Source organism: Cygnus olor, chromosome 1 (assembly GCF_009769625.2).
Source record: "Cygnus olor isolate bCygOlo1 chromosome 1, bCygOlo1.pri.v2, whole genome shotgun sequence".
In the NCBI taxonomy this organism is placed as follows: domain Eukaryota; kingdom Metazoa; phylum Chordata; class Aves; order Anseriformes; family Anatidae; genus Cygnus; species Cygnus olor.
This window is the reverse complement of record NC_049169.1, coordinates 31,339,563-31,364,522: the sequence shown is the minus strand read 5'-3', so window position 1 is coordinate 31,364,522 and position 24,960 is coordinate 31,339,563. Positions and strand designations below refer to the sequence as shown.

Sequence of the window (24,960 nt, the reverse complement as noted above, 5' to 3'; positions counted from 1 at the left end):
AATGCATGAGTAAGACACTGCCAAAATTGAAAAGGGCGAATGGCAAAGTAACGGTTACAGCACACCACTGCTTTTACAAATAAATAAATCGTTTGCTTGTCTATAAGACAAAGTACACTGCTGTTTGTTAAATGCACTAATGGAACTGCTTATTATTATTTAACTTCTAAACAAGAAAAAGACCATTAGTCACAATGTAAAGTAATGACATTAAGACTTCAATTTGCAAAAGAATCTTTTTAAAAAAATATTGCTGTTCTTTAAAGTACACAGTATTTTCTATGACCAATTCCAGAGTAAAATGCAGTGAATTATTTGAAGCTAGAAGGTTTAAAGATCAGCTTACATAAAAATGAGACTCATAACATTATCCAGAGCTCTCCAAAGCAGAGCCATTGTTCTAAACGATTAACTCAAGAGCCACAAAGTCTTCTGGGGGAAAACTTCAGCTTACAGAGCAGTGCATTCAATTGTACTAACCCACAGGAAAAAATAAAAATAAAAAAAATAGGAAGATGCTCTTCTTCATGGAGTACAGAGCCAGGCTACACCTACACACTTGGTCATGCAGGTCATGCATTGAGGAGCATGCCAAGTACACAGATGCATCCCAGATGAGGGAAGCATCTTGGGTATTGTCAGCAAGGCAAAAGGAGTCATGGAGTCTCCATGTAGGCACAGGGAGCTCCTCTCCATTCCTGCATTTCTACAGAAGCTCTCTGTTATCTCCATTGACAACTGATCAGTGATGATGTCCGTATGGCACCAGACACAAGGCTGAACAATTAAATGGGTCCCCCTGAGGTGATAATGACTACCATGCAGGTACCAGGTGCCACTGCCACCACGGCACTCTGTTCTTCCTTGATCTTCAATGAATCCAAAGACAGAGAATCAAAGATTGGGCTTGGATAGGGATAGCGCTGGGGAACTTCACGCAATTCTGAAGGGGTGAGGATTGGGGACGTTGCAGAAGCACTGACGAAGCTGGTCCAGCTTTCTGACTATTGACCCCTGCTCTTACTCCATGTGGGTTCAAATGATACTGCCAGGGGAAAGCAGGACAGTATCAAAAGGGACTACAGAGCTCTGAGGGCAGTAGTCAAGGGCATGGGAGCCCAGGTGGTGTTCTACTCAATCCTGCTGATGAGGAGAAAGGATGTGAGAAGGCAGGCACTGATAGGACAGATCAATAATTACTTGGCTGTAGAACTGCTGTTGGCCACGGGGTTTTGGGTTCTACAACTGTTTGAGGATCAGCACCTGCTTGGGAGAGACAGGATCCACCTCTAAGCAGGGCAAATATTTTTGACAGTAGGATGTCTGACCTTATAAGCAGGGCTTTAAAATAGGAAGTGGAGGGAGAGGGTAACCAACAGCTCTGTAAAAGAGCAATGCACAAGGCTGCTGAACAAGGGGCATGGAGTGATGTGGGTGTGATAGGAAGGGATCAAAATCAACGATATGGGACTTGAGCAGACACCTCCAGCATTTGCAGGTTAGCAAGGAAATGGCTACAAGGCAGCATTATGGAGAAATGCCCCAAATTAACTATGGCCATGCTATACGGTTCTTCAAAAATATTTTTATATATTGCATCTGGAAGCCTCAGTCACAAACAGGACTTGAGTGGGCAGAGAATGAGCACTTACCCAAAAAACAGGATTTAGACCCTAAAGGAATGAGGCAACAGTTGGTACCAGAAACAAGGCAACACCAGTCAGTGCGATGTGCAGCACATTGCACCACATCAGCAGCCTGTATCATATCTTTGAAATACTGCATACAAATCACACTTCCCACTTGCTACAGCCAAATCTGAAGATCCATCTGACCGAAGCTAATGGGCATTTCAGCCAGCACAGAATTTTTTGGCTGTGTGCTTCACTGGCACGTCTGTACAAGACAAAAACAGGTCCCTGAAAGCTCTGGCTAAGTGACTTGTCAACACTCCTGAGAAATGACACAAGTTGACCATAAAGGTGCTTAACAATATGGAAGTGGGGTAAAGAGGATGCTTAAGACTGGAATTGGCTAATGTACTAGTCCTGAATGTCTGCCTTGTATTTTCTGTGATTACTGTTACTGATGTCAGGAAACCATTCTGTAGGCTTGGTACCAATGTCTTCCCTGCAAACTATGCAATAGAAAATCATATTCCGTGAAAGGACACATCCAAGGACAAGGCAAAACAGAACAGGCAGTTCTGGAAACCCAGCCCTGCACTGCCAAAACACAGTAAAGTTTGGAGATGAAAGAGCTGGCTCCATCTCATCTAAGATGTCAAAAGGGAAAGAAGCTTGTGGTCACAGAGTACCCAACACAGAAATGAGCATCTAAACCATCTGGTGGTCTGCTCCTATACAACATGAACTTCATTTGGGATGTCTCAGGTTCCTCCCATCAACCCCTACAATAAATAGAAATACAGAACTGGCCTTCTTATCACTTGGGACAATAAAGTCCATTAAAATTTCGTAAATACAAAAGAGGTCAATAATTAATGTTTCTTCAAGTAGAAAGTGTACAAAATAGAAGTGAGGCTGCAGTAACACTCCACATGATATTACTCAGTTATTTAGATAGATGTGGTTTAACTTCTGATACCTCTTAACATCCTGTATATAAATTGTAGAATATTTTTTACCTATGATGAAAACTTAATGAGTTAATCACCATGCCTTCTGTTTTTGAATCTTGGCTAGGAAGTGGGAAGAATCCATCTTTTTTAATCTAAATAATGAACTGTGCAAATTAGGAAAGTATGGGTTAGAAAAACTCCCCTGTATTTCCTGAGAACACCACAACACTGAAAATTAAACTGAAATTAATGAACTTGAGATAAGTTGCATATTTTAGTGAAGTTTACAGAAGTAGTTTTTCCTCTTGTCTTGCATAATCAGCCCGGGTCTGCTTCTACCTACACTGTGTTGCCATCATCTGGACTGTCTGCAGCAGTGATGGGCTGATATGTAAGGAAGCTTAGGCAGAGATAGCTTTCATAAAGACTGCCTAAAACAGCACTTGTGTGTGTAAAATGAAAAAAAAAAAAGTGTAATTGATTTCTTTGCCCCCTCTAAAGGAGGCCTGAACAGCAGAACAGGCTGCAGCTCTCAGCTTTCCCACTCAGCTCTTCAGAGAGACACGGAGCCATATTGCAAATAGAGACACAAAGCATCACAGAGGAGCTGCAGTTCCAATTAGGATGAAGTCAGCCACTCTAGGCAATAAAACAACAGGAGGCATCACAACTTCGATACCTGAGAAATACTGCCACTTGTTATCTAACCATATCGCTCACTCAAAACATTACCCAGGAGATTCAGAGCCAACCTAAACACTTCAGAAGCCATCCAGAGCCGTATGGCATGGCATTCTTTCATACCTCAGGAGTAAAAGTTAGCCAGAGCCTTCTGACAAACTAAAATGATTTATTATCACAAAGCAGAACTAATGCATTCTGCTTTACTACTCTCCTGGTAGTCTAGGAGAGACATTGCATTTATTACCCACAGTACATAATGCCCACTGCAGAGCTCTGTATTATTCATAAGACTGGCTTTTTTGTGCCATCATAATGCTGATAAATTATGAAAAAATGCATATTTTATTTCAATTTCTAACATATTTTGGTATACATATTAATCCATCATGTTGCTGCAGGAGGAACAAGCATTACTGCTGACAGCTGTTGACATGTTCACCTATACAGAGAGAAAGCAAAAAGGGCTGCAGAGATCGTTCTCACTCACAGCTATCACTCCAATTTAATCGCTTAATTCTTCTGGGTTTGGTAGTTGGAGAAGGCTATGGAGAAATGTCAGTGCTACCAGAATCAGGGAGTGCTGAGTGATGAAACATTACAAAGGATTAAAAAATAAAATAAACAGAAGTGGAAAGAGGCATTCACAGTATTCTCTTCAAAAGATGTCTGCTACAGAGTGGCTAGCTCAGATTAATTTTTTTTCCTAGATGAATGTGAAATTAATTTCCAAAGGAGCCGATGTAGGTGCTGCTGAATAACACAGCTACAAATGTAGGCAGGGCTGAAAGGAAACAAGAAGAGTTAATTCAGCTTCTTTAGCCATCAGTGCTCCATTTCTTCCTTTTTCAGCTGGAGATAACATGAGCATGTACTACAGAGGGCCCCCCCTCCCCAGCTCATCAGTCCTGATTAAAACCACATTGCTAAAAATATTACAGAACCTGAAAACACAGCACCCTTCCTTTAAGCCTGCTCAATTATTCGCATAAGCATCATCTATATTGATAGACAAATATGAGCTGAACTAGCTACTTGACTCCGTCTATATTATTAAATATTTTTACATGAGCCTTGACCTATGTTAGCACTTTTGGTGCCTTCCACAGCAGATAATGTACCAAGAAAAGCTCTATCCATACTATAGTATCATAACAGTTGTAGTGTCTTTCTATTACTATTGTTTAACACTATAACACAAAACAGATAAGCACAATCATCTGATATATTACCATAAAAAATACCAGCACTCACAAACCTGAAACTCTGCTACTCCTACACCACCTTTTAGAAGGCTTAAAAACCTTCCTATTTGCCATACTGTGTACTGTCCTGTTTCGTTTTTAATTTGAATCAACTACTATCAATATGAAGTGTAACCTGGTTCCCTGCTACTTAATTTCTATTCATTAAAGTATATGTGTTACTAATATTTACTGAAAGATCACAGCAGAAGGCCAACAGAAAATGCTTTACTTTCATCTGCAGCACCCACACCGCGTATGTAAGGTGAGCCCTTTCATCTGCACACAGATATTCTGTGTGAAAGGCCTGTGTCTGACACGCGGCCACAGCTTTCAGATCTGAGACCATTAACATAATTGGCTCTGGAGCAGATGAAAGGTTGTTTGCCTTAAAATCCTAGCAGCAGACTAAAATATCTAATATCTGCCTTTTAGCCAATGGTCTTTCTAAAAATAATGTGATCTCTCCCTAGGAAGAGGAGTTTGGACCTAGCACTCAATGAGTTGTTTAAATCATTAAAGGTGAAATTGATTTGCATTAATGAGCAGGTCTGCCCAGTGCAGAGCTGGATGCAGCCCTTCCAGGTGACCTCCAGAACCATGACCAGAGCTGCAAGATGACCTCAGCCTCCACAAAGGTCTCAGCAGTGTCCCTAGCAACAGGACCTCTTCCATCCCCAAACCATCCTTGCAGTTTGGCGCAGCAGAGACCGACCTGGCAAGCCCATCGCCACCTGCCTGCGTGGAGCACCCTCCCTCCACCGAAAGGACATGGTCACCATCTGTTCCCAAACATCCCACGGGGCCCTTATCAAAGGCTACTGACTTTGAATATTCTTGAACATTCTGTTTTTGAATATTCCAAAGTACGGTCAATCTGCATAGGAGTTTTGTAACTGCAACATACAGGAGGAATCCATAGCCCCAAAGGGGCACGCACACCCTGGAAGTGCACTGCATGAATCACATATTGCATCAAAACGCACAGAGCAGCCAGGGCTGCACCTAGCAGGCAGCTTGGCCTGATAGACGAGGGTCTCCTGCCATCTGCTGGGAGAACGTGGGCTGCTGGAAATGCAACTGGAAGGGGAGAAATTAATTTTCCTAGGAGATGTCCCAGGGCTGGGGCTGCTGCCAGGGCAGGGAGAGCCTACAGTCCTGTGGGGCAGGGCCTGGACAGTCACAGGGGTCACGGTCAAAAACATTTTACCCCAAAACAGCATCTTTGGGACCTATTTATAACCACAAAAAAACCTACATATTTTTAAAATTCATGGCCACCAAATACAGGTTGTGAAAAAACATGCAAATATTTTCATTTATAGCACAGGTCACTTTTGAAATATACATTACTGTATACGCATTGAAGGCTTATTTGCCAGTATCTCCTCTCACGTATGCACCATTTTAGATAATACCATAACAATTTCTTCTAATAATATCAATACTGTGAATCTATCAGTCCTATTAATTCTTGCATGACTGGATTTGTTTGTAATTCAAATAAAGAAACATTTCAGTATTGGGTCATCTGGAAAGCTGGAAAGATCTGGTGATATACTGTCACTTCATGGCTTTCAACAGGTACCTTGTTTTTGTAATCTTACTCCACGTATTTTGGTAATTCACTATTTAAAGGGGAGGGAGAGGGTTGTTTTTTGTTTCAATTAAAACCCCATCTGCTGGATTCAGGAGATATCACAAGAATCTGAGCCTTCATTCTTTTTGGAGAAATTTTGTATAACCAAGTTTGAGAAACGTTTACAGAAGAGAAAGGGGAGAGGAAAAAATAGCTTGAAAACAAGATCAGGGAATACCTTGTGTCTTTGAGTCTAGATGTGTAAACGTGGATCACCTTTTTTCGCAGGAGTGCAGCCTCTCCAATACAGCTACCCAACTGCACGTCTGTCAGGTTGCAAAACCTTTAGCACTGCTGTAGTAACTCAGGTAGATTAGTGCCTAGGTTGTTAGGTTGTCACCGTCCAAAGCTGCCGCAGCAGAGGGCAGCCCCCATGCTCCAGCCATGCCCAGCCAGAGGCATGAGGTCCCAGCTGGGGGAGGCGTCCAGTGCCGCACATCTCCCGGTCGGCTCAGAGCTGATATTTTCCAGGCTCTACCCAAGCCAGCTATAGCTTTTAGCTGGAGAGAGAATATGCATGCCACCCTGAGATAACTGGAGAAAGCTGTCAGCACAAATATAATGCCTCCAATGGTACTCCTATGTGAGCTACCTAGGAAGAGGAAGATCTGTGATGGGACCAGACATCCACAGATGCCACAGCTGAGGTGGTGTTGCACATCCTCCTCTCCACAGGCAGGCCTCCCCTCCGGCCCTAAGATGTCCCTTGGGGGCACAGCAGTGCACAAAACACTCATCCAGGCCTACTTTTGCAATCAAAGTTGGCTGGGTGAGACAGACATGACTGAAAAGGGAAGGTAAGCAGTTTTGTTTGGCAAACTCTTTCTGAAACTGCAGTATGGGGAAAAAGCACTAGCTGTGCACACTGATCTGTTTAAGAAATGTTGACTTTTCACTTTTCTCCGTTACCAAAAATAGTGTAAAAATAAAAAAGCACCACACTTTTCCCCATTGCAGCAGCAACAATTTATTACCTATGGAGAATGCAACATGGCATTTAAAGAGCAAGGTGACACCAGAGTCCTGAGTTGACTAGTTGAGCATAATTAGGTATTTTATAAATTAATACAAGCTCCCAAAAGGCACACTAATCTTTCTGCCTATGTCAGTAAAGGCATGATGTCAAAATAGTCCCGTTACTTCTAATGCTTCATAAAACACTAGAGTCAATTCAAAAAAAAAAAAAAAACAAAAACATTAAATATTATGGGCCCTCCTTGTAAATATGTGCTCTTATGCAATCCTACAGAAGGAAACAATATGAACAAATACACGTAATATGTTACAAACAGCCTTACACTGAGGAACCCCAGCCACTTAACAAGTCTGCTATAAACAGATTTATTCATAATGATTACTCCGTATCCACATATAAAGGCAGCCAACTAAAGGGGAAAAAATGGTTAATTGCAGTGGGGTTTAAACACAAGAGTTTGAAAAGCAAAGCAGACTCAAATACTAGAGCCCCTGGAAGTGGCTGAGCCAAGTGTAATTGCTCGAGCTGGAATCTGTCCAGAACACAGGGGATGACACCTCTGGTCCAGGGAACGCTGCTGATCTGAGCGCCACCACAGGCCCAAGTAGTTTTACATTTAATCTGAGAAGCAACATATCTAACCCTCAAGTGCTTCCCTCTCACTTGTTGGCAGAAAGGAAACAGATTGCTTAAATGCAAAGCTTAAATATCACAGAAAACACTAAGTGCAAGACAGCAGCTTAGATGTATTTCTGCGTAGATGTTTCAAAAGGAAGATGCCAAAGTTGTGGAAGTCAAAACTCATGCATTTGTGTCGGCATTAATTCAAACTGCACTTCAACGCTCCGCCAGCAAGTAGGCAACATCTTACAAGAAAGGCACCTGCACAAAAACACATCACAGGGAAAAAACAACACTTTACAGAAAAAGCTCAAAGCAACCAGGAAATGCAGTCTGAAAATAAATTCTGTATAAAAACAGACCAAAAACCAGTGAAATAACTAACTTTACTCACTTGGGTGGCCTAGACTTCTTCCTGCCACTCAAGATAAACTGATCCCATTCATTCTTGAAACTAAAAAGAACATCGCACTTCCACGACATGATTGATGTTAAATTATTGAGTTTCCTGCCCTTTGAACTGCAAGCAAGACCTTATACAGCAAGTCAGAAGTAATCAAAACAAGAACTACTGTGCACAACTCTTCCCACGGAAACTTCTTAATACACAGTGAAAGCTCCAGTGCCCAATGCCTGTCCACGGGGACAAAACGTGGGAAGAGCAGCTGCCCACCGGAGCCACTAGCCATGACCTAGGGTCCCATTTCAGCCCCTTGAGTCTTCAGCTCCAGCCTGCCCTATGGGCAGCACCCTCTGACCCCAGCTGTTTATAACACCCCAAATTAATTAACCCTCTCAGTGCAGGTGTTTTGAGTGAGCAAGGCACAGTCAATTATCACAACAATAACTGGAAAAAAAAAAAGTCAACTTATGAGAGGCAACACTACAAGTAGGAGCTGCGGTAGGGCCTCCACGCTCTCAACAGACTTCCATATTTAGATGCAATTACTGCTAGCTACTTAAAACAGGTGAAAAACAACAAGAAGAATGTATAAGGCTAATTTCCGGTATAAATATTATTTCAGTACACTAAAAGCAAGGCAATTTATAGAAAGACTTCATCAAAAAATAACATGAGGACAACACTTTGTTTTTGTACCAAATTAATTTTGGATAGTGGCAGTGCTGAAGCGGGTTATTCCAAGAGAATGGTGCTAGAACTCAAGGATAATTCCCCATTTAAAATAGACACACTCTTTCTTCTACACCTGCTTTCATTCTGTGTATCGTAACAGTTCCATGTTTACAGATGTGTGTATCAGCAGTACGGGGATGCATAGATTTTTGTAAGTGATCCGCATTAAGAGGCACTTAGAGCAGTGACCCCTTAAAGCAATTTAAAATAGTTGCAGAGATTTAACACCTATTTTGCTAGACAAATAGCCTATTATTGGCAAGTTGGTTATTCTTCTAGTACGTCAATCAGGTCAGGCTTACAATCAATACGCGGCATTTATCAATTGTGTTTCATGCATCTTCGGCCTGATTATATTCATTAGGAAAGAGCAGACTACTAATAGCATTCATTGTAAATCAGGTTACAGTGTCAGGAAGCAAACAATCCTACTGCAAAAATAATGAGCTTAAATTCTTAGCTAAGAGCCACACAGACAAAGCTCAGCTATAAAAATGGTAAAGCATGCAGTCTTTATTTTAAGACAACCTTCAGCCCACAAAATCCTGGAACAATGTTGCCTCAGATATTCCATCAATGCATGTTAATATTTGTCACGAGAGGAAAAGTAAACCCAGTGGAGCCTTTCTTAGGAAGAAATCAGATTATATCCCATATCCCATGGGTTTGTCCCACTATTATGTACTAACATCTGAACAGTGATAGGGAGTCATTTCACCCTCAACCTTCCACAGTCCCCAGTAAACACAGAAAAACAGCCAAGTTCTTAAAATAAACTTTGAAATATTATATTTCTTAGCAATACCATCTGATGAAAGTTAGCACTTTGCATAACTACATCATCTTACGTATTATGCTGCAAAAGTGGGTGGAGCGTAATGTGTTTTACTCCCATATTTTAGATACTTTCAAAATGATAACCCAAAGTTTCACTGGAGTATGGGAATATTTGTTTCTCGTGTAAAGGAGGCAGTGGAGTTCAACCTTCCCTACCCTTCTGCATTTTCAGTAACGATCTGCATTCCAGCTGCAATTGTCAGCTGTCACCCCTGATTTGAGTTCATTAATCACAGCAGCAAATGCATGTGAGCACAGATTTGGGTTCCAGGCTGTAGTCTGTAAATGTGATCAATCATAGCTGATTGGCATTCCGAGTCAAACTATATGGGAATGTGGAAAAACAGATGTTGGTTTGGAATGAGAAGAAGGAGCATAGGGCCACAGGGGTAGGGCTCTAATTTGCACAGTGTAAATACAAAAACAACACAAAAAACACAGGTTGGAAAGCCTTTAAGCTCTGAGAAAAAATAAACCAATTATATAAAAACACTGTAAAGTCATTTACAGTACTCCAGCTATTTTACTGCTGCCTGTACCCAAGAACCAATTAAGTAAATGCTACTGAAAGGTTGCTAAAGTTTTCATTTTTTGATTTGAATTATTATTGAATTGTAACCACGGGCTGAAGTAAAGGCTTAGAAGGTTCAGTGCAGTTACTATTTGTTACCATGGAAGCAGGAGAGAATGACATTCAACATATTTCAAAAAAAAGGTCTTTAAGGCTATTTATTAATGGTAATTATCAACTTCTACAGACTTAGACATCACAAAATTCTTTTGCTGCCGTAAGATTTCAAATACACGATCAAACAGGATGATAGAAGTATATTTGAGAAAAATGCTGAGCACTCATGAATTTATTCAACAGATAAAACTAAAACACAAGCCAGAGTGTAAGCTGCCTAGAAGCTTGGCAATTTTGCTACCATCACTGAGTGCAGACCAGTTATATTTTACCCTCTTTTCCACATACTCTACGTTTTATTGCCTCGACCTGTCTAAATATTGTACACTTTTCTGCAGCATCTAGAGGATAGAGTGACCTATCTAGAATTTCACTGGAAATGGCAAAGTAAATATTAGGTAACCTCCATCAGTACTGTTGCATTGCCCTTTAATAATGCAGCTAATAACATGTGTCAACACAGACTGTAATATGTTTGGAAGCCTTCACTTTAATCTGTATCTTGCCATCCCTTGGATATGTGAATGCAAATGATATAGAAATTAACATATTGCTGTATACAGCTGAATGTTAACATGAATGAATTATTTATAAGATAAGCTAATGACTAAATTATATTGACTTGAGAAACAGTAAAAAGTCAGGTTTAGCTAAGTCTTTTTATGTCATTACATCTTAACAAGCAGACTTGACACATTCCTGCTATGCAAAGTCTGGCATTCTTACTTTCTATATTAATTCTGCTTTTAATAATGAATATCTGAAAAAAAAAAAAATAGAAAAAGCTCTAAACAGTAAAACAAATGGAAGCATCTTAAGCCATTCAATGGAGAATAAAAATCTAGGGACGAACCTTGATATTCAGTTCTCGTTCAGATATTTATAACCATTTATGTGTTTCTCTGTCCTGATTACTGTTCACCTGTAGTACATTACAAAGCCAATTGTTTGGTGATCGTAAGAGATGTGTTTAAGCCAAACGCTAATGAGCTGCATTCATTCCATTCACATACGTGCCCATATACAGGAAAGTAGGTCCAAGGCAGACCCATAAAAACAACAACAGAAAGCCTGAATTAAGTAAGTTTCAAAACAAGGTGACATCCAAGTAATTCCCTTTCTCCTTTCAGTTGGCAAAGGTACAGATCATTTTCTAACCAAAGGTTTTATGACGTGCTTCACACAGCTCTGAGGGTTCATGGAAGGAGGAGGTGTACACAACACAGCCCAGACTTCCAAGGGGGTATGCAGAGTATCATGAACACCCACCCAACAAGACACACAGCAAAGGGAGCATGGTCCAGACAGCAAATTTAGCTCAAGTGCCTCCAAACTGTAAAACACCACCTACCCAGAGTCTCTGCTGTCCTGCAAATAAGAGCCCATTAGGTAGAACTTCCCTCCATGAAGACATTCCCAAAAGAAAAAAGGATTTGTTTTGTTCGTTTTTGAATCACATAGGAAATACTAGTGAAACTTACTTGAAAGGGAGACCACATGGCTACTGTGGACAACATGAACATTATTAACTTCTCTTGGGCTTCAATTATACAATTTTCAGATTATTTCTAAGAGATGGAAACCTTGCTCTTGCAGCTGCAGCCCGTCTTGCTGAAGGCAGTATGTGTAGCAAAAAAGACTTGGTAGCAATATCATCCTTTTCACTGTTGTAGGTAATGAGCATGTAGTAGCTCAGCTTCAAATGTTAATGAATTGGTTGTAGCCATTCACAAGTTTGGATTAAGTACTCACATTTCCAACGTGAAGAGAGAGGTAAACTAGCACACATTATCCAGGGGAATCTAGTCATTAACCAGGTAGTAGCTGAAAAGATTATCCTAAGTCATTTTAATGACCTTCAGTCAAAAAGCAGTAATAAAATATAAATGTGTATATATGAAATCGGTGTCTCCATATTTAGAGAACCATAGTTTCTTCTGCTTCCTACAATATATGTAAAATCTTGACAGTGGACCATCATAGGTAGTGACTAATCTTTTAGTTGGATTGTAACCATTTGTTGCACACGTTTTCTTACTGCAGATCAAGGACATAGAAATTTGAAAAACTGTCCCTTTCCCTCTGTGTTTTCCAATTTTGATTTCAGTGCAGACCTCCAAGCAAAGTGATGGTGTAAACACGGAGCTCTTTATGGGAGCTACTCAATTACCAAATTCACATTTTCCCACTCCTTAGTTCCCAGGAGAGGGGGGAAAGTCAGACATGCTAAACTTAGCAAGCATGAGCATATCCCATATTTTTTTTCCCCCCACCCTTAGTTGTTTCGAGGAAAAAGGGTGGGGAAGAAGAGGATAATTAAAAAGAAAAAAATGTCTGCTGTAATATACATTTTTCTTACTTTAAATAATAAGCTGAGGGTGTTCCCCTGGGAGAACTCTGTTTCCTGTATGATGTACCTTTGATTTAATTCCCTCCTCCTCCCCAAGATTTGTAAGCAACAATTACCAGCACAGCTATCTAAAGTGATTAAACATGATAAACATCTATACCAGTACAATCAACCCAATCAGAGCCCCAGCCAGTCATTCACCCACAGATTTCCCCTTCCCACCCTACCCACCCCCAGCCCTCATCATCTGGGAAAGTCACTTTTTCAGGAAACCATTCACAGGGGTGGCCCCAGGTGCACGCCAAGGAGGCCACCCACTCTGAACTATCTCAGACCAGAACACATGGCACAGGTAACTTGACACAAAATTAATATATAGTTCCTTCTTGATATCTTATGATGTCATCACCCTCAGAGTAATCATTAACTGCTGAATTACTGTGAAACAACTGAGCTGAGTCTAGTTTCTGAGTTACTCACGCTACATGTGCTTCTCCAGTTCGTGTTGCAGAGGAGTGCTAGAGCCTCAGGCAAGTTAGGCTTGAGTGGTGGCATCAGCCTGGTGGTCCTCCAAGCTCAATATTCATAGCAGCTTTTAAATACAAGTCAGCATTACCACGTCCATGAAAATGAAAAAGGGTGGTAGAAAAGTGACTGACATGTTTTACAAAGTAGATTTTTACTTTTGATTACTTAAACATGGCTCATCAATCACACTATAAACCCCTGACTGCTGACCAACAGCATCTGCCTCTGTGAAAGCTGAACAGCTTATTAATGCTACATTTTAATCTGAGATTCTATGTACTGCATTAAAAAAAAAAAAAATCACTCTCGTCACTCACTGTAAAAAGTCTCTAGGTGTCACCATGAGGTCTTCGCCTCCTCCCCCAACACAATCTTAAGGGAGTTGCATTGCTTTAACCAATTTTTTCTTGTTGAAGAAAAGAATCAGGCAAGTGCTTTTTCTGAGGCGTGATTAACTGTAACAGTTACCATGTCTTCATTTCAGCATATGTAATATTTAACTGCAGCAAGGTGAAAAGTTTTTAGCTCTACTGTCATCATTAGAAAATTATACAGCAATTACAGATTTCAAAGCTCTCCTGATTTTTGAAGTGCTTCTCCCCAGCCTCCCATTGGAGACCTTTTTCACAGCTGGGAGAACACACTTTAGCACTTTGTAGATATTTGCTGATGAATGAAATTAATTACCACAGGTTTGATGGTAGATTCTATGTACTGGGGTGGAAGCTCAGCTGCATTATCACATCCCTGAAGGAGATCAGGAAACATGAAAAAAAATGAAACCATCATGGAAGGAAATTGTGTGTGGTAGAACATCAACTCCATGCAAAAATGTTGCTGTCCATAAACAATGAAAACTGAGAATGTAAAAAAGTACCAACCTAGTCAGGAAATAAATGCTCTGGACTCACTGTTGTTGAAAATCATCTTACTACTCATGAAAATCAAAGGCAACATTTTGTATCACATGGATCTTTATGTGAACAGTCAATGAATATACACAACGCTTTTTTTGTTGTTCAACTTTTTTTTTTTTCAGCATCTTTTTAAATGCTTGGAGCACAGGAGGAAAAAAAAAAAAAAGAGAGAGAGAGCACTTCCATACTGAAGTGCTCAGAATTCTCACAAAGCAGAAAATCAATGCAAGGCTTTTTTCTTCAGCAGCTTTTCTATCAACCAAATTTTGTATAGCACTAGATTATCTAGAAAAACAATGTTGCCAGCATTTGTTGAGCATATTCTAAAAAACGAAGATCACTAGCATGAAGTTCTCAGGTAGATGGCAAAGAAATGTCTTGTACTTTTAGTTGTGATCTTTAGCCATATTTCTGAAGCACTACACTAGAGCCACATGTTCCTTTTCAGAGTGTACAGGCCCTCTGGGAAACACATGTAAACATTTTCATAATGGAACCAGTACTAACTAGAGGCCACTGATAAAAATAGCACTGATGAGAAAGTGAATAGCTTTAGGAATATTTATATATGCTGGCTTTGTGCAGCTCTAAAATAAAACAAAAATAAATAATAATAAAAAAGCAAAGCCAGAGTTCCTCATCTGCATACAATTAATAAAAGACTGGATCATTAGAGCATGGGTTTTGGATAGATGCCCTAGCTCCACTTCAGTACTTCAGAGCAAAATAAAGCATCTCCGCAGTCTCACTCCATGGGGAATAAGCACTGCTTGCTGCAGAAATGAACATATTATAGTGTATTTCATCTTACAGTATTACTAACCAGTACTACCAGCTTGTTTCATATTAACAATTGTGAATCTTGGCTCTTTATTATCAAACTTAAGTTTACAGGCATAGTTAGATATTTTTTTACTCAGTTTCCAAACTAGAAATGATGCATTTAAGCAATAACAAATAAATTGACTAACCCTCTTAACTTATATTAAGAAAAAAGAAATGTTAAGTGATATGATTGTCATTGACTGGTACCCCACTGAGTGCCATACTTTCTCCATGGCATGCTCCTTCAAAGTAGATGCTTTGCAAATCACTTTTAATGTTCACATTCACACTTAGGAAATTTATCAACCTAAAACTTCTCCAGAACTGTGTCTTTGAAGTGTGGTAATCACATCTGCACTTCTGAACCCTTTATAGGAATCTTCCCAATACACTGACTTTAATCAAAGTAAATTGCTTTCCTTTCTGTCAAGGAACAAAAATATAGGCTCCTAATAAAATACGAAACAAATTTTGTTTGCCTGTCTCTGTGAAAGAGTCACCCATATCATGTCAGACCAAAAGTAGGTCCAAGTCAGCATTCCCTTTTCAGCAGTATTTGCTAAGACACATGCCTAAGAAATGGAGAAAATATAAAGCAATGTTTTTGCTGGCATACCTTCTCACACTTACAGCAGTTATCAGGAGATCGTAGAATGATCAAAACGTATGAAGTTTAGCAAACATTTCCTTCTACAGTTTAGACAGTGCTATATTTATAGCAGTATCCTTATGAAATAATGTTTTGTTCAAATGTTAAAATTGGAAACATCATTCTGAGGTTTTTATGATTTACTACCTTTCTAAAGCCTGAGAGAATAAAGATACTAAGAGTCTGAGTTCTTGAAAATGCATATAAATGATTTGATTTCAGTGTAATTTTTGCACTAATCTAGTTATTTAAAGAGAATTTACATGCTTAGCTTTTCCTCAAAAAGATTACAAAACTTTTGCCCAAGAAACCTGGCCACAGCTAGACAGTTAATAAACTCCAGAAGGGGAAGATGGAATTTGCTTTTCCAAATCCCACTGTCATTTCTCTAAACTAGAAAAAAAAAAAAAAAAAGACAAACAATTCTGTTATATACAAAAGTTATTTTTTCCTTTGATTCTATGATTCTTTGTTCTACTACTGATATACACTCTGCAATTCAAACAGTTAACTTAGAAATGGAAGAACAAATTGAACCTTATTATTATTAAATTGTTATTAAATTGTTGTACTTATTGTCTATACATTGTCTATACATTGCTCTCTTTTTCCCTCATGGATGACTTCTTTTCGAAGTACAGAGCAATATTATATTGCCCTCTAATGGATTACCTGGACAATTGCACAATAAAATGTTTGCTGTTAAAAGCCCTGTTTAAGAAGTAAGCAAGGTTGCACTAAAAATGGGAAAAATAGTGTTATTTTGTTTCTATTCATTAAGCATCCTTCTAGATTTAAATGGAGGTCAAGTTGTTCATTGCACTGTATTCTGTGGCAACATGCTGCACATTCCAGTTTTTAAATCATCTCAGACCACAAACCAAATTTGAAACCTATAAATAGTCAGAAAGCTGCTTATAAAATACTGAAGTAGAAGCCGAGCCAGCAAAGGATTTCTCTCAAATCAAGAGACTCCAACTCAACTTTTGCATTCAGTCACCTACTCAGAACTGGAAGCTAAACCTGCCAACTTCACCACTGTTCCTTCTTGTCAGCAAGATGACAGCCAGCATATCCACTTTCCTTTCTCCCCTTTTCTTTTTTCTCCCCTGTAGCAGAAGTGCTCTTTTCCAAGTGGGAAACAACTATGTTTTTCAAAAAAGAATAATATAAACTTGACATCCTAGGTAAACACAAAGGATATGTGGATAAAGGATTGCCAATCTACACAACTGTTTGAAGATATTCTCTTCTTAAGGTTTAAAAAGTGATTGAACTGAAGATTTCACTACTTCCAGCCAAAATACACAACCTAAATATTAGTGTGGCTCAAAAAAAAATTTTTTTTCAAACATTTTAATGAAAACGTACACTCCCCTACACTCCTGTGTGGCTTCTTATTTAGAAGCAAGGAGGAACTGACCACCTCAGAGGTATCCCATCCAACAGAGTACAAAGAGCTTGTATTACACAAATAAATCAATTTCTCCCTTCACTATACAGTTTTCTCACTCTATATTATGCACAGACCTGATGGTGAATGTGGATAGAGCAGCAGTCCCACACACAGAGGAGTTGGTAGAGCGCCTCCAGCAGCCCATGCAAGTGTAGATCATCCCACTCTAGAGCTCAGTAGGTCCACATCTGTGCCAGGGCACCGCTTGGGCACCATTAGAGATACAGCCCATGTCTGTAAAAAGTCAGCCCTCTGTGGCCACTGCTGTGTGGCCTCTAAAGAGGCATCCACACTGACCATTTGGCACACGCTGCTAGGACTTCTCTGCCAACACCTATAACGTGATTTACTTTAACAAAAAAATGCGCAGATGCTCTGAGACCTCTCAGCTCTAAAATATATGTATACAGCTATAAGAAAAAAGCATTTTTAAATGCATTTTAACATTACTCCAGTTTTAAATTATCTTAGATCTCAACATGCTAAACACCCAGTGTGTATATTTCATTAAAAACAGTAAACAGTGAACAAATTTCCACTTAATACGGTATTTAACATATTAAAAGAGCAAGAGAGCACAAGTTTGATTATTGCATTAATCATCCTGTAGCTTTATCCTGAAAACCACCATGATCAACATTTAAAGATAAAATGTGTTTTATTTACAAAGTATGAGGAATAAGATCTGTGAATATGAACAAAATGGAGATTTGAACCTCTGAAAACATACATTACTATACAATTAAAGTTCTTCCTGGGAGGAAGACAAGGAAGGTGTTTCAAGGAAAAAGAGACAACAGGAATTTCTGGATTGCTAAATTCATTAAGTATTAGCAAAATACAGACAAGTATCATCATCCAGCAGGGGAAGAACAAGAAACCAGCTTGGATTTACATCATGAAGCTAAAACAAGTTGTAGCAAAAACTACGGATTAAAGATGTTTGAGTAATCATGTTTCATTTGCTGCAAGAGTCATTTGCTTTTGATGATATCGAAGAAAATTACATTTTGTTCTTTTCTTCATGTAATGAGATGCAAGCTAATTAGGTCTGAAAACTCATATGTACAAACAAACAAAACAAATAATCCTTTCTGATAACATCCAGCCAGCATACCATGAAACAGTTTTCTAGCTAAAGCCATAACGACTCCCTTTGGGAGTTGTTCTCTAAAGCTTATAGAGGTTAAAACATCTCCAGAAAAGTTATGTAGTTTGAAGTAGCAATTCTTGTCCTGTTGTGGTTGAACTGAGATTTGAGCTATTATATTTAAAACAAACTAAAATGAAAGAGAAATCCAGTAAGCTGGCTATAACATTTTCACCCATAAAACTAAATCTAGCCTGTACTCCTGAATATAATGACTTTTGGCACTTGTGCTCAGGAGAGGTTTTTACACCCAGACCACCCAGAATCTCGCTGTCTGATTAAGACAGAAACAAAGACTACCAAAGATGATATATAATTCCACATTAAAGTGGAATTATCAGAGTGAAACCAAATTACTGCCCCAAAAGTACATTTCAGGAAAGCTATTTCTTCCTTTGTCCTTCTCTTGAAGTTATAATTTAGACTAAAAGTAATGGAACAGTTTCTAAATGACTAAGGTATAACTAAACAAGCCAGCTAACTAATACAAAGTAGGTTATTGTAAAAAGTATTTAAAAAAATAAGAGAATCTCACACTGATAAAGAAAACGGAGCTAAAAAAAATACTATTCTCTGTAAGAAACAAGGAAAAGAATTGAAAATGAATTAATGAATCAACAAAACTTTCTTTTCCTCCCTGAAACTCTTCAAAGAAATTCAAAGGATGAAAGAAAATGTTGTCAAGCACAGAAGAACAATTTGTGTAAAGGAAAGATCATAAATGCTGACTTTCGGTTCCATACAGTTATCTTCAAAGAAGATTTGAGAATGAGAACAGCAAACTCTGTATGAAGGAGGGAACTCTAGAACACACAGAAGCGAGACACTAACAGCTTTTAATATCCTGCTTCAGCCTCCAAATAGACTGCTCACTATCAACTGGAAGTATAAGGACAGTGATAATAATATCAAAAATATTATTTGGTACAAACACCGTTTAGGGTTGGGAAGTACAATAAAAGTATGCAGAAGCATTACAATAGTAACCAATGTGACAATCCTGTGGCTTTGTCTCAGAAGCCCACAAAGCAGGGAAGGTTAGATGATCTGCTACAAAGATTGTAGAAAGGCCTCTGGGACAAGAGTCACTATAAGACAAAGTTTCAAGACAATGAAGGAAAATACATAGTTCTGATCTGTGACACGAGATTCAGACATGTTATCTTTGTTTTGAAGGTTTAGTAGTCAAGAAGGATTCTTCAGGGGCTTTGGTTTCAAGAGTGGCTTCACATGATGCTTCTGCCTGAGCCTTCTTGTTATTAGAAAAAAAAAAAGATTTGATTATATAGGTCTTTAACAGATCAATAGGAAGCAGAAATGTTTATTCCGCAAACAGTACAGAAAACTGACTCCAGGGGAAATCGTGAAACAGATGACATGAGAAGTACTTGCAAACAACGTAAACAGATTGAGGGAGAGTTTTTTTTTCCTCTCTATGCTCTTATGTTTATAGCATCTTTTGTCTTATTTCTAACAAGCAGAATATTCTGCTCCTGATAATACTTTAAGTTTCTTTTAAATCAATAAGAGAACTTTTGAAATCATTATGAACTACTGTGGATTGTGGTTCAGGTTTGAGATGACAAAAAAAACATATATCCATTTTATCTATGTAAATGTTGAATTAAGCCTCAGACAATTTTTCTCCACACAAATAAACAGCTAAGGCTCAATGAAATACAAAATGTAAGCCATTAGCATCTCTGAATGAATTCCAGTCAATTCCATATCATGCTCATTCTGAGAAAAACTGGAACAAAGCTCCTTGCTGCAACCCTTACTGATAATAGCAGGGAGCCCAGGCCTGTGTGTGGGACAGTTCACCTGAACATCTGGCTCTAGAAGAACCAGAAACTCTCAAAGGGTCATTAATTCTCACCAAAGATGAAGAGTAGAACTACTTGACTTTCTCTTTTCCATGAAGTCAACCAACACAACTGAATGACCTGTACCCTTAAAACAGCATCTGCCACCTTCAGTGAGACCCTGCTACATCACCATATACATGTTTTATAGACACCACATCTATATGCTACAGCCCATACAAGCCACCTGTGAATGCCCCTAGTTTATCTAAAAGAATTAAGGCCATTGAAAGATTTTGTTGCACAACAGGTACTTATCTAAAGTTATTGCATGTTTAGTGCTTGCTGACACTAGTAACAAAAATATAAATTAATTATATAGTTGATTTCCTCTTTAAAGCAAGGCAAACAGAATTCTCAAGTATTAACAAGACATGGAAGGACTGGATGTTTTAATCACAAGCAGTCTAATGCCTTAAAGACGTAAACTGTAACTCAGAAAAAAAAAAAAAAAAAAACCCGCAGGCTAATGGCATGAGTAGCAATATGCACTCCTCACCAACCTCTACCAGAAAAACCAAATACTCTGCAGAGTAACTAGGTGTTCAAATAGACTACTAATTGTATCACATGTAGGTGGGAGATACCATCTCCAAGACTTCATTCGAGTTGCATTCATTTTCTCCTGTTAGAAATGCATTCCTCTACTTCTTTTACCTCATTTCTAGATCATATCTAATCGTGCTACTAAGAAAAAAAAAAAAAAAAACAGAAAAAAAAAAAACCACCAGCCTGACATCATAGATTGCTTCAGCATCGCCAGCAAACCTGGCGATGACATAAGAGGGTGCTTTAGAAGAAATGTTTACTCTGTTTAGGAGCAAGGCTCTAATCGACTTTAATCTTAGCCACTGTCTTCTGACTGGTGAAGAGAAAGAACTATTTAGTCAATCAGCTAAGAAGGTTGGAGAATCTTTACAGGACAGGTAAATGTCAGACATGGGAAGTTATATTTCAGTCATGTGATTCCAAGGAGCTAAAGGGAAATTGTTTAAATGGATCAGAACAGGAAGGAACAACTGTTGGTTCTGGCAATGATTCTTGCAAGTCTCAGTCAAAGATGCAAAGCTACATCATTGAATGATGAAAGATAAATGAGAGGAAAAGAAAAGAGAGCCAAGAGAAGTTATATACCTGTAAAGAGTTGCCAGGTAATCAAATATATATGTGCTTATTCGTAAGACTTATTACAGCTTCTGGACTTCAATATTTAGAAGTATAATGAAAAAGTGTTTTTTTATTTATTTATTTTTATTTTTTTTTCAAAACCAGATTGCAAAAGCATAAGCTCTTTGAACTCTAAAAGCACCAACAAGCATACATCAAAACAAGTGCGTGCTCTGCTCTTCTAATTACGGGAACTCTGTCCTCACTGCCTTTCTTCATACAGAACTCAAGGCACTCACTCTCCCACCTGTTTTCTGCCCCTTCCATATATAGCACATGTACACTAAGAGCCTTGCCTCTTTCTCTACTTTTCCCATGTAATTTTTTTTTTTAATTCTGGCAAAAAAAAGTCTTACCTATCTTATTCTCTTTTTACCATCATGTTCTCCATTCCCATTCCTCTGTCTCCCTTTCTCTCTTCCATGCCCATTCACCCACCAAATTTTCACTATATAAATGTAAATGCAAAGGATATTCCAGTCTCACAGATGCATTTTGCATGAAAACTCCAACATAACACTATCCTCTTTCTGCCAGTGTGCTAGCACACCCAGTGTGCTTGTCAAAGGGGACAGGAGGAAAAACAGAAACACAGCAGTAATTGCAACATCTCCCCATTCACATCCACACAGAATGTGGCTGAACACAACTTTCAAGCTTGTTCCTTTAGCTTTCTGATCCATCTTTTTGCAAAGACTTGTTTTGCATCAAACAAGATGTTTCTAACTAGCCATGGCATCAGTCTCATTTCCCTGCCTGCTGTATTTCCAAGTAGGTGACATGTTTTCTGAAATTCAACAACTGCTGTATAGAGAAAAACATACAAAGAAAGATGTAAATTCACTGTTAAACTCTATCATAAAAAATTAAAAAAAATAAAAATAAAAAACAATAAATTTGCATTCAAACAGTTCAAGTATTTCAGTAATTAAGCCAGACAGGCACAGATTTCCTACATGGGAAATCTTGTTTCAATAGATTCAGTCCCATGAAGTGGGTATGCATGACAACAGTGATGAGGCTTTTAAAATCCACATTCTGAATAATGACAAGTGAGTTTTGGTGGTGGTGGTGGTTTTGTAGCCTTAAAGCTTCTTGAATTTTTTCACTTTTTTTTTTTTTTTGTCTTTACCCCAATTAAATATGAAGGAAGCAAAGAGAAAGCAGACACATTTGATGGAAAAATCATGGCTACCAATGTAAGTTTCTCCACACTCAATATACTTCATCCTCCCAGGAAAGGCGCTTTAGGGCTCACAAGCTGTGATGTGCCTGAGCAGGTATGTTTTGTTATTGACAATGAAGAAGTGTTAATATATTTATTACCCCTGAAAGTGCCAACACTATTCAAGGTGTGTATGCTCCAGTATTTCCTACAGTAAAACCATCAGCTTTCTATTAATGTTTTCTTCTGGTAATAGTTAAAGTTGACATGATAGATTTAGGGTCTGCCTATTTTTTTGAGAAGAGAAGGTGCTCAGAATTCTCATGAGACAAAGAAGCACAGGTTTGATGATTACTTGACCAGCCATGAGCAATGAGATGATTGTTTTTTGATGTGAGCTGTACATTCAGAAGTGTTGCTGGAGGCATTGCAAAGGGGGGGTGCGAGAAGGAAGCTGCCAGCCGGTTTTAACCCTGTGAATCAAAGCGCTGATCAGCTAGAGATTTGGGGAGAACCTGTAAAAACTCTAGTCAAAATTCTCACAACTTTACTAAATCAGAAAAATGCTTCCCTTTGATAAAAGGAATTGACCAAAAAAAATATATATGTATTTAGAAAGTATTCTTCACAATAGAGAAAAGACTTCTTTGCTCAACAAAGCATCATACAGACAACACAAACTTGAATCTTGAGCAACTACCTTTACCAGTTTAACCTTAGCCACAGCCAGAGATGTACTCCCCTCTGTTACCCTGAGGACTGTGTCCTACCCTCCTCCAAAAGATTTGTCTACTAACATTTTCTCAGTATTTGAAGTTGCTGTGGACCTCTGATCTTGAAAGCCAATGGCAGTAACTCAAGAAAATCCATTCTGTTTAACATTGAGGGATTCACTCGATAAACCCAGCTGTTTTTTCTCCAAAGTAGAAAAGTATCAATTAGCATATGCTGATTAAGTTCACCCAGACACTTTTCGTATGATGGTGTCCCTGCCTATACCAGAATTATTGTAATTATTAACAAAAATATTAACGCACAGACATGATGCACTGAAAAGTTGCCTGCTAATAGATTCTAATAAAAGTGACCTTACACCAAGTAAGGTCTCACTGCTGAAGAGTCACTTCCAACTTACACCAAGCTGGTCTCACTGCCAAACGATCAGGTGCCCTGTTGCTGGATTCTGACTGTACAGTACCATTACTCATTGCAGCTTCTTAATATAGGTTATCTCCTGTTGGCAGTAATGACTTCAGATGACTTGGCCGTGAATTCATATCATTAGCTTTTCCATGATGAAATCAGCTAGCATAACAGCAGTAATTAGTCCCACCTTCAGACGCTCTTGGAAATAACTCTTTCTAGACACACCCATTTAACACAAATACTGAGACACAGCAGTCACTTTATCACGTTTTTGTCAGCACTTTTAGTACACCTTCAAATTACATATGAAAAGACTTGACTGTCTTGACTGTCTAGAGCACATTCATTCAACAGCTTTGTTTTCCTTAGCAGCTTGCCTCGAGGATACAAATTCCCAGCAATGCGTCAGTTCATCAAGATCATGCAGTACAATGCAACAAAGTCATTTATCATCCATATCATCATGCTGCAAAATATTTCATTCAAATACAGTATTGACAAACACAGCAAATTACAGAGTCTTATCCTGGTTTGTATTGCTGCTTCTTTACTAACTGTGTCAGCTTCAATTCCTGGCCATGAATATGAGCCCTTGCTCTGACAACATATGCAAAAAAGAGTGAGTTCAGATAGCAGATAAGACAACTGGCAAAATGAGTTATAGCCGTGAGACTGAACAGCAAGTTTGTTTACGTTGACCATGCCTTAACCCTCCAATCGCTCCAGGAATTTCAGACATGCTGCGATGCATATGTGGAAGGACAAGTTAGAATTAAATTTAGAAGGAAGGGGGGGGCAGGGGGGGACACGACACGATCAGAAGCTTCTGAGCACAAAACCATTGGTTTCAGAGGTTTCAGAGAAGAAAAATATGAGAAAAACCAGTGAGTGTGTATGCAGTACATAATATTGCAAATGGAACAGAATTTAAAATCAAAAAATATGCTTCTTTGCATTCTGCATTTCAGTATTGAATGTTATATTTTTGAACCTCAGCAACACTTTAAAAAGAATCATGTTGGATTTTGCACCACTTTGTAATATTGAGAGTCTTGTATAATATTAAGGAGAGAATTAATAATATGCAGGAGCCTACCACTTAAATATAGCCTGGCAGCTAAGTCCAGCTCCTGCATCCCAACCATGGGGCCATAAAGCTTACTACCCAAGAAGGCCCAGACTTCTACCCTCTTAAACTATTTTGCCTAGATCTATAAAATCATAGCCATGAATATCTCAAAAAAATACAAAAATAGACAAAGCCCATAATTAAGCTTATAAAATTATGCATAACTCATTTAATGTATTCTTGCAAAAGTTAAAGCAATTATCTCAATTTT

General features: G+C 38.7%; 1 protein-coding gene and 1 long non-coding RNA gene across 3 annotated transcripts in view; both read right to left on the bottom strand.

Moving 5' to 3' along the window:
- PDZRN4 (PDZ domain containing ring finger 4) overlaps positions 1-24,960 on the bottom strand; it is a 244,198-nt gene that overhangs the window by 171,162 nt on the left and 48,076 nt on the right. The window lies entirely within an intron of this gene.
- LOC121067161 lies at positions 7,119-8,424 on the bottom strand. The gene is made up of 2 exons (XR_005818141.1): positions 8,137-8,424; positions 7,119-8,003 (listed from the first exon to the last, which is right to left on the bottom strand). It is a non-coding gene; the product is annotated as an uncharacterized LOC121067161 (long non-coding RNA).